The sequence below is a fragment of the Trichosurus vulpecula genome, chromosome 3 (genome assembly GCF_011100635.1).
Source record: "Trichosurus vulpecula isolate mTriVul1 chromosome 3, mTriVul1.pri, whole genome shotgun sequence".
NCBI lineage: Eukaryota > Metazoa > Chordata > Mammalia > Diprotodontia > Phalangeridae > Trichosurus > Trichosurus vulpecula.
The window spans coordinates 364,874,806-364,885,868 of record NC_050575.1 but is presented as its reverse complement, the minus strand read 5'-3'; positions in this window follow the sequence as shown (position 1 = coordinate 364,885,868).

Here is an 11,063-nt window from a genome sequence, read left to right as displayed (position 1 = left end):
AGCCAGGAAGTCCTACAAGAAGTACTCAGACCAGAGTTAAGTCTGTTCTTTTGACCTGTTCTCTGTAGTGCTCACTGCTCTTTGGCCTCAATTAACTATATGAGTTGTGGTTATAGAATTCCTTCTAACCCCTGTCAAATCCTTGATTTTCAGCCCCTGTCCCCTCATATTAACTTAAGGCAAGAACAAAAGAGATAAAAGAAAGTAGTAGAACTGTTAGCTTCTAAATTTCAGTTTTTACTATGAATACTTAACTTTAATTTTCTTTTTTAAAGTTGGTTTCTGTTTAGCATTCCTGCCGGTGAAGGGGGAATGAAAACTTCAATAATTCAATGTTCTTTCTATGTCTTCTTAAACTCCCCAGTTCTTTTTCCAGTTAACTGTTATCCAATCTCACCTCCTTCATATTATGTTCATGAAGCTCATTCTTCAAACCCAATAATAACCCAGTGCATTTGTCCATCTTAATCTCAATTCATTAGAGTCAGTCAGTTGATATTATTTTGATTCCTAATTCTGTCATGGCTTTGTATCACCAAAATCTGATAAGGATGCTATCTATGCATTCATAGAAGTCATTGATTAAAGTGTTAAACGGTATAAGGCCAAGCACAGACCCCGGCACACCCCACCAAAGACTTCCAAGAAAGACAATATCAAATCATTAATAACTGATATTTGGATCTGGCCATTTGGCTAGGTCCATATTACAGCCAATTGTACTGTCATCTTGCAGACATCTTTCTTTTACATAAGAACAGCTTAGGAGACTTCATCAAATGTTTTGCTGAAAAGTCCAAACAACATCTACTGTAATCCCTTTTACAATTAAACTGAGAGGAAAGGTAGGATGTAGCCATTTATATATTGCCTACCATGTGTCTGGCACTGTGCTAAGTACTTTACAAATACTACTTCCTTAGATCCTCACACTGATTCTGAGAGATGGGTGGTGTTATTATTCTGATTCTGAGAGAACTGAAGCAAACAGAGGTTAAATGACTTGCCCAGGGTCATACAAGTGTCTAGAACTGGATTTGAATTCAGGTCTTCCTGACTCAAAACTCAGCTCTCCATCCACTGTGCCACCTAGCTACTACATTAGAATGTAAGTTCCCTGTGAGTAGGGATTGTCTTATTCTTTGTACTTATATCCCTAGTGGAGGCTGTCTCCATTCATCCTGATCTATATCTTGCCACTGGGCCGAAATGGCTCTGGAGGAATAAGTGAGGCTGGCAACTTTGCTCAGCACTCCTTTATTTAAATCCAATTCATTTGCAAGTCATGGCATCACCTTCCTGATGTCTTGGTCCTCTTTGAGAATGAAGAACAAATAGCAAACTGTGAGTGGTATAAGCTGCCCAACTTGGGGACCTAACTGGCTAGCTCCAGATGTAGCTCCTTTCTTACCTTCCCTTCTCTTCCCTTCTCCCCTCTTCTCTCCCCTCCCTTCTCTCCCCTCCTCTCCTCTCCTCTCTTCTTTCCTCTGTCCACATAGGGTATAATACCCTTATCTGCCAGTGCTCTGCCCAAAGGAATGTAAATTTTGATTGCTGAAACCTCAGAAGATATCTTGAAGTTTAGGCTAGATTTCCTTCTTAAGGACCAGGCCTTAAACCCAAATCACTCTGGCTTTCATTGATTGGCTAACAATTGGTTCCAGCCCAAGCCCCACCTTGTCAGAGTAAATTTACATAGCAACTGTTTCTGTTTTAGCCAGAAACCCTGAGGTCTTCCCTGGGGTCTTCCCCTCCCAGTTTGATTTTTTTTTCCCTTGATTAGGTAAAAGCTACTCTTTGCCTCATTTTTTACCTAGCCTTAATCACCAAATGGGTGTTGCCTTAGTCAAATTGAGGCCTGGGAAAAACCTTGACTTAAAAAGGTCAAGGTTTCCCACTGTATCCAGGGTCATCTCCAGGCATCCTGATTTATATCTTGTCACTGGCCCCAAATGAAGGAGGAGAAATGGCTTTGCTCAGCCCTCCCTCGTTTAAGTCTAATTCACTTGCAAGCCATGGCATCACCTTCCTGATGCCACGGTCCTCTTTGAGAATGAAAGACAAACAACCACAATAATCCCTAGTACCTATTACATTTACATTTACTGGCATAAAGTAGATAATTAAATATAATTTAATTGATTGACAAAACAAGTAAAGTAAATCTATTATAATTAGGTCTTCATGAAGACATATTGGGTATCAACTACATGTTAATGACTTTTATTCTGTCCTTTTGAGCCCAAACATTATTCAACTTGGCAGAGAAAATAGAAGCCAAATAACAACTGAATGATGGTGCCTTCTCCCTACTTGATTAAATCAGTTTTAAGTATATTCATCAACAAGAATACATCAGTGCTGAACCATCCAACCAGCCAGTGACTGGCACAAAGTAGGTGCTTAATACATGCATATTTGGTTGGTTGGTTGGTTGGTTGGTTGTTGTCCTTCATTCTCAAAGAGGACCAAAATGACATCACTATACTTAAGTCAAGATTCAGTGTGTCTGACTGTGGCTGATCAGGCGAATACAAGCTCCGAATGCTCTACCACAGGTCAGGCACAAATAGTCCACGTGAACATTTGGGGTGGATACTCCAAACTTGCGCATCCTTCATTTCCTTTGAGGTGTTTCAATTCTGCTTTGCTCATAGAGCACAGCACCTTCTCTGATGTGGGCATGCATGCTGAGCAGCCCTGTGCCAATGTCTCGCCTGTCACACAATCAATTCCAAAGTTCTTGAGAGAGACCTTGAGAATATCCTTGTATCGCTTCTTCTGACCACTATGTGAACTCTTGCCCTGTGTGAATTCTCCATAAAATAGTCTTTTTGGCAAGCGTATGTTTTGCATTCAAACAATGTAGCTAACCTATCAGAGCTGTGCTCCCAGAAGCAGAGTTTGAATGCTTGGCATTTTAGTTCAAGGAAGGACCTCAGTGTCTGGTACCTTGTCCTGCCAGGTGATCTTCAGAATCTTCCTAAGACATACTTACATACTGACTCACTGACTACCAAGAATGGATAAGGGATCCTTAGATATCCCGTGTTTATGAATAAAATTGTTCACAAACCTGGAGATGGGAGGACAGAGATGAAGCTTCAGATGATTATTTATCAGGGAGGTTGTGAGGGCAATTCATGCTTTAGTTATAGGTTGGGAAGGAAGCTTGGCATATCAGATATAAAACTATGTATTTGAATCAGGAAGATAAGTTCAAATCCTGCTTCTGACACTTACTTGCAGCGTGACCATGGGCAAGTCACAAAACCTCTCTGAGCTTCAGTTTCTTCATCTGTGAAATGGGCATAATAATTCTTGCAATACCTACCTTATAGAATTATAGTAGGCCTCAAATGAGGCAATGACTGTAAAGTGCTTTGCAAATGTTGAAGTCCTATATAAATCTTAGATAGTATTATTATTATTGGATTGATTACCCTCTATGTAAAATAGCAAGCACTAGTGGGCATTGGAAGATGGCAGAAAAAGACACCATGCCAAGTAAATCAATTAGAAACATAGGATAAGAAAGAAATATACTTGTCGTAGCTCAAGTAAGATTCTTTGAGGTCCTGGATTCTAAGAGAATTCTACCACAGTCCCCCAGGGTAGCTTGTTTTTGCATGTCCATGGTGCTAATAAGTCAGATGACACAAATAAGGGAGTATCTACAAATGCTTAAGTAATAATATCACAGCATGTTGAGTTCGTGAAGGACTTCTTTTTCTGATATATTCACTAATAATAACAACAAAAAGTATTTATGTAGTGCTTGCTATGTGCCAGGCACTAGTTAGCTGGTTGTTGACAATTACAACCCTGGGAGGTAGGTGCTGTTATTATCCCCATTTCACAGATGGCACAACTGAGACAGAGATTAAATGACTTGCCTAGTGTCACACAGCTAAAAACTATGTGAGGCTGAATTTGAACTTGGATCTTCCCATCTACAGGCCGAGAACTCTATCTGCTTCATCATCTAGCTATATATAAGCAATCGATATAAGCAATCTAAGCCAAGCATTATAGATTAGAAAAGTGAGGGTAAGGAAAATATAGTACTATTAAGCCACAGAGTTATCATCATAAGGCACATGTGTCTGCCTCATAAGAAATGTCTTATGACTACTTGGGCATTTAACCTTGAAAAGGAGAATAGCCTTATATATAGCAATAGGAAATTCAGATGCTAAACTTGTAGACTGTGACCTTTAAGACCAGATTTTTCTCCGGAGCTTGGCTTTCACTAAGGACATTTCACTTACAAACATGGAATTTCAAACAATGCTCCACAGTTGCCAGTGGTAGTCCAGGATTTCCAAATATTTAAAAATAATAAAAGGACTAAGACACTAAGCAGATCACTCCTGAAATAAAATAACAATGTACACATCATTTGTTCTTTTAGAAACAAAAGTCAAATTATGAACCCATCATAATTTGCTTCAAAAATTAAAATTTGGTGTTCCTTTCTTTTGCTGAACATTCTCATACCCTCACTTATTATCAGAACAAAAGGATTCCTCATCAGCATTCTGCACAGTCCCCAAAGCCTGCAAGAAGGAGACAGATGCATAAACAAAAAGGGGAAAAAAGAACCGTGAAAGGAGTAGCAGTTTTGTGGCTTGGCATCATGGTTTTACCTTTGGTTCTATAATTTGTTTTGTTTTTCTCTAAAAGTCAGCCTCATAATCTAGTTCTAAAAGTTGGAGGTGTGAGATGTCATGGTCTCTTGCTAATATGTTTCTATAAGATTTTGCATCATGTGATCCTAATGAACTGCATGATGGACCACCCAGCTGGACCAGGTACTTTAGAGAGCCCACTGAACTCCTTCCACTTTATCACCCCAGTATGCTTTGACCAGTTACAAGTTAGAAGTCTTTTCCCTTCTGGATGGATGTTGATCTCTATAATCCTCAACCTTGCTGTAGGTAACCAAGAGTTCTCCTCAAATCTGGCCTTTGGGATCATCACACCCTTCCTAACAGGTAAATATAACATTGGATGATAAAGTAATCACCACTTCAGTCCTTCCATAAAAATGTTATATTACTCATATATGTCATTTTCCCAGACAATTCATTGTCTTACCATCTTGTCCTGCTGTTATTCCCTCAGGACCAATGTATTTTTTCATTCTGGTTTCCAACTGCCCTGTGTCTGTACCCTTCTATATGCATTATCTCCCCTTAAGGTAGCATGTGACTTCCTGAGAGCAGGGATTGTTTTACTTTTCCATGTATTATTAGATTCTTGACAAATGGTGTTTAATAAGTATTTTTTTCCATAAAGAAACTCACTCTTGGATCATATATTAATATCTTTTATCATTGGTGCCTAAGAGAGTGGGCTCAAACTTTTAATGGTTGCTACAAACATTCACATCACCACATTCACTACTGGTTATTACAAAACCAATGAACTTCACTCTTACATGCTATATGTGTAGTCTCAGCTATTGTATGTATTTATAGCTGGCCTAGGTCAAGCAGTTGGTTCCTCATAATACTGAGCTACTGCTGCTACTGGCTCCAGTTGCAGAAGGGGTCCCTTGAGTGTTCTTATACCCTTCCTCAGATGTAACCTAATCTATCCCTTCTCCAATATTCATTCTTATAAAGTCAGGAAAGAATAAACACTATAAGGACAGAATATTTCCATCTGTTTGAAGAGGAAAAGACAAGTCTCCATCGTTTCCAGAAGCATGCTGACAACACTTTCTTATACATATACAGCAAGCCCAGAATAATGTATATTCTCTAATGACTGGGACTTCATTGGCCAGTCCTCTTATTACAGAGGTAAACCGGTAGACAGTTGATTATTAAAGAGGAACTAAGAACAAGTAATTAATATGAAATAATGAGTTGAAAGAGAGACATATTGGGAACCAAAGAACCTGAATTCAAAACTTGGTTCCCTTATTTGGTACCTGTGTGACCTTGGGCACACATCTTTCATCTAGAAAATAATAGACTTGATTTTCTTGATTTCTGGTGGCCCTTCCATTGCTGAACGGTGATTATACATGCAAAGATGCTCCAGAAGTGTGGTTCCAAGTGGGGCCACTTTGAGGTTGTGTGCCTAGGACATGTAAGTAAGTCCACCAAGAAAAAGAAAAAAAATGCTTCCACAAAACATGGAGCTCACACTGTGTATCATGAACTGGCTTAGTAAGTGATAGATCTTAATCCCTGACTTTTCTCAGTCATATAACTACCCCCTACTGATAAACAGAAGGGAATCAGGGACAAGGAACACAGCAAACAGAACTGAAGAAGGAAAATTTGGACAAGTTCCATACAAAAGCAAAGATGCAGATGGAGCTCCCATGACAAAGGAGGAAAGAAGTTCAAAATGAATAACAGATATAGTTTTGACTGATCTTGATGAATAATTTTGTCTTAGCTGTTTCCCTTAGGTGTATTCAATGCTCATCAGGTATTTTTTACACATGGAAAAAGCACAAAATTGGGCACAGGGCCAACAGCATGAAAGATATACACAGCTGGAAGGAAAGAAATACCCGGGATACCATAAGGTCACAAGACTACCCTCTCCCCTCAAGAATAAACCATTTGGTGGCTTTTTATTTAAACTGATTTTTATAGATAAGTAGTTGCTAATATTACTTGTTTCATTATTTGGGGCATCAAAGAAGCCTAATTACTGGGAGGTGAGGGTAAAATAGTAAAGCTTACAATAAATGGTGAGATGCTGTAGGCAGTGAGTATTAAAAGATGGAAAGTAATATTAATTGGTGAGTTTCTGGGGTTACTCATGTATGTCAAATTGGGGGGTTCTGGATGTTTCTAAGACACAAAGAGAAGGCTCAGCCTATCCTTACTTTTGAGGAAAACTGCTTGCTATGTCTCAGCAAATAAAATGGGCGCCTCTTAGAAAAACAATGGAAACTTAATAATAATTCACATTTATATCACACTTTAGGATTACAATTAACTTCTCTCACAACAACCTTTTAAAATAGATAATGCAATTATTGCTCCCACTTTTCAAGTGAAGAAATTGAGTTTCTTCGAGGCCAAGAGATTTACTCAATGATTTTTATTTCAATGCTTTTAACTAAATGACAGAGCTTGGGGCTCTATAGGCAAATGGGAGTTACTTAGGACAAGCAATAATTTTCATATGGTTTTATTTTATCACCATAATTGTCATGGGTATGCTCTTATAACACTAGATCAACTCAGAACATCTGACGTTGTCCAGGTAAAACTGGATTGAGCTGGTTTCTCCACTTCTAGTTAGGTCTCTGTATGTTGAATGATGGACTTTGTGCCATAAATATGAATGTCATTGCTGTTTTTTATTGTGTTTCTGATTTGGTAGTTTTTAAGAATGAATATAAAATGGATATTACTTCTAGAGCAGGATAACCTGAGTTGAAATCCAGTCTCGAACACTTACCAGGTGTGTGACTCTGGACAAAGCACTTGACCCCACTTTGCCTCAGTTTCTTGCACTGTAGAAATACAGATAATAATACCTATCTCTCAAGATTGTCATGATAATGAAAGTAAAATATTTGTAAAAAGTGCTTAGCATATTGCCTAGAACAAATAGGTGCTATGAAATGCTTATTTTCCCTCCTCATTCATATTTCTGAAAGCTATTATTGAAAGATATAAATGAGGAACAGGTAAGTGGTGCAGCATAAGAGCACTGGCCCTGGAGTCAGGAGGATGTGAGTTCAAATTTGACCTCAGATGCTTGACACTTACTATCTGTGTGTCCCTGGACAAGTGACTTAACCCTGATTGCCTCACCAAAAAGAAAAGATATAAATGAGAATCATAACATGACAAAAGCATGAAAAGGTTAGGATAGGGAGAGGCTAGATCAATTTATGCATAGTAATGATAGAACATCACATCGATGATATCACAGAGCCATCTAGAACTATTTGCAAAAAAAATATTAGAATTCTATGCCCTGAAATTGTACAGTTTAAGCCAGATGAAGAAGGATGTAAAACCATTAAAATGCAACTCTAAAGACTCAAACATAATTACAATGAGGAAAAAAATGGGTAGCTGTCTAAGGAGATAAATGTAGATGTATAAGAACTCATTGAGCACTTTATACTTTTAAAAAGACATCATTAGAAGACGGAAGATGAATACAAAAGAATGCTTTGTAATTACAGCATCAGAAGAGTGATAAAGCTCAGAATTAACTGAAACTGATGATGAATGATAAAGACAGCAAAATTTACATATATATTCATAATGTTATAAAATATAATTTTCATCTTATTTGTTGTATGTGTACATGTATGGATGGATGCATATATATGTATGTTTTGTCTATACGTGTGTGGAATGCTTATGTGTGTATACATGTATGTGTATATGCATCCATGTATGTCAGGGGTAAATTAATGATCAAGAGGGGATTAAGCTACTACGTAGGTTCAATGTGATTATAGGGAGATTATAAAAGAGCACCTGGTTTAATCCAGACGATTCACTTCACCCCACACTTCAGCCTGAAGCTGACTAGCTATAATTTCAAGGTATTGATGATGGGAAAGTTGCTGGCATCTGTCCTCTTGATTCTGAACTTACTGGGGAAATCCAAGTGATCTATTGCCATCACCTCATTGATCTGATATTTCAAAACTTTTTCCCCATCCCAGAAGAACTAACTGTCTTTCCACCTTTTTGGTACCTGTAGTATCAATCACCCAGGTACTGAGAAAAAGTGGCAATATGTTAGAAGTATACTAGCAACTATCTGAACTGGTGGCACAGTGCACAGAGTACCAGACATGGAGACAAGAAGACCTGAATTAAAATCCAGCCTCTGATATTTACTAGCTGTATGATCCTGAGCAAGTCATTTAATGTTTGTTTGACTCAGTTTCCTCAATTATAAAACAAGGATAATAGCAGTTACTTTGCAGAATTTTTTTTTAAGATCAGATAATTTTACAGTGCTTAGTACAGTGTCTGACAAGAGTAAGCACCATGTAAATGCTTATTCCCTTCCCTTCTTACAGAAGCAGATCACAAACTTCACAAGGCACTGTGATATAGTAATGACAGGGAAATTCAACTTACCTGAATATCTTCAGTAGTTTTATTTTTAAAAAAAAAACTTTTACTGTAATAATTGGTCATGTAGATGGCAGAGTAAAGACAGAGCCTGGCCTGGAGTCAGGAATACCTGAGTTCAAATCCAGTTTCAGATATTTAGTAGGTATGTGACCCTGGCCAAATCACTTAACCCTATTTGCCCCAGTTTCCTCATCTGTAAAATGAGCTGGAGAAGGAAATGGTAAACCATTCCAGTATCTTTGCCAAAAAAACCCCAAAAGGAGCAAAAAAGAATAGGACAACACTGAAAGTAACTAAACCACAATTTTCAAAAGTATAAAGGTGAGAATCCTCACTCAGCAAAAAAGGAAAGGTTTCCTATAAATGATTGCATATGAACAACTAAACTTGTTAGTCAAACATACTTAAAATTCTTACATTAATATTAATATTGTAGTAACAAAATTTTCCTGTTTCATTCCATGCCACCTTCTAGACTTCCGTTTTGTATATTTATCCAAAGTCTGTTACTGTTCTTATTTTATATTAGGATAATCAGTTCATATGCTTTACTTCACCTTTCCTTATATCATCTCATTTGTCTCCTCATCTTTCTTTGTATTCTTCACATTTATCATTTCTTCACTACTTTGCAATTACATCACTACAAGTATTTCATCATTTAATTCAGAACACATCCCACACCTTCTCATCCTGTGCAATATTCCTCCATGTTTTCACATACAATTTCAAGAGGATCTGTCCATCACTATATAAGGCTTCCAATTATTTATAAAATCATGCATTAATAAGATCATAAGTTTGTAACTAGAAGGGACCATGGTGACCATCTAACAGTAGGAACTATCTTATTTACATATGAGCAAACTAATGTTCAGAGTAGTTAAATACCTTGCTCAGGGTCACAAAGTATCAAAAATGAGATTTTAAACCTTTTGATTTTATTCTTTATTTTTTTCCTTTTCCTTTCTTGCTTTCATTTTTATTTTTATTTCCTTGTGAGTACCAGTGTACCCCTTAGGCATTATTTTTAAAAATCTTTCTTTCTCACAGAGACCATCTGACTTTCCAATCACACATTTTCTGGATAAATTACCTTGCAACACTTTTTGCACATAGATCATCATTGGAAATATAGTACAACTTATCTGTGCCCATTGCTATTTCTTACGGTTCAATGATATTCGATTACTACCATAGATTACAATTTGCTCACCTATTCCCATATTATTGGGCATATGTTCTTTTTCAATTTTTTCTAATGGTGAATGGTGTTTGTAGGGACATTTTATATAGATATGTCTTCATTTTTTGGTAAATAATATCTTCATGGTATATTCTTGGTAATATGATCACTAGGTCAAAGGGTATGAACGGAATCATAGCTTTTATATAAAAGCTTCTTATACATAAAAATATAAAATCATAGCTTTTATATAAAAATATAAATTTCAACATTGCTACCTGGAAAGAATTGATTCCCAGGTTCACAAGTAATACAACAGTATGCCTGTTTCTCCACAGTCATAAAAACTTTTTATTATAAAATTTAAACCATCATTGACAGTGTAAAAAGCATAAGTTGTCATCTCAGAATTATTTTAATTTGAATTTATCTAATTGTTAAATATTTTGAATTTTAAAATTTGGTTATAACTGTCACCTCAGATTTCTCATCTTTTTTCTATAGGAACCAGATAGAAATGGGTTTGGGACTAGTAACTGTTTTGCATACACACAGACATATATGATTATGTATATGTGTGTATACGCACATATTTTATATTCTACATACTATAGCACAGGTGGATAAATTAATTGCTTTTGTAGTAAAATGAAAATATTAGGATGCAAATTTATCCCGTGTAGGATAACTGAAAGCAACATTAATATGACTCCAGTGACATTCAGTTCAAAAAGGATGATTAACCTGGCATCTTATTTCTACATGATTTTTATCTCCCTTGACAGGTC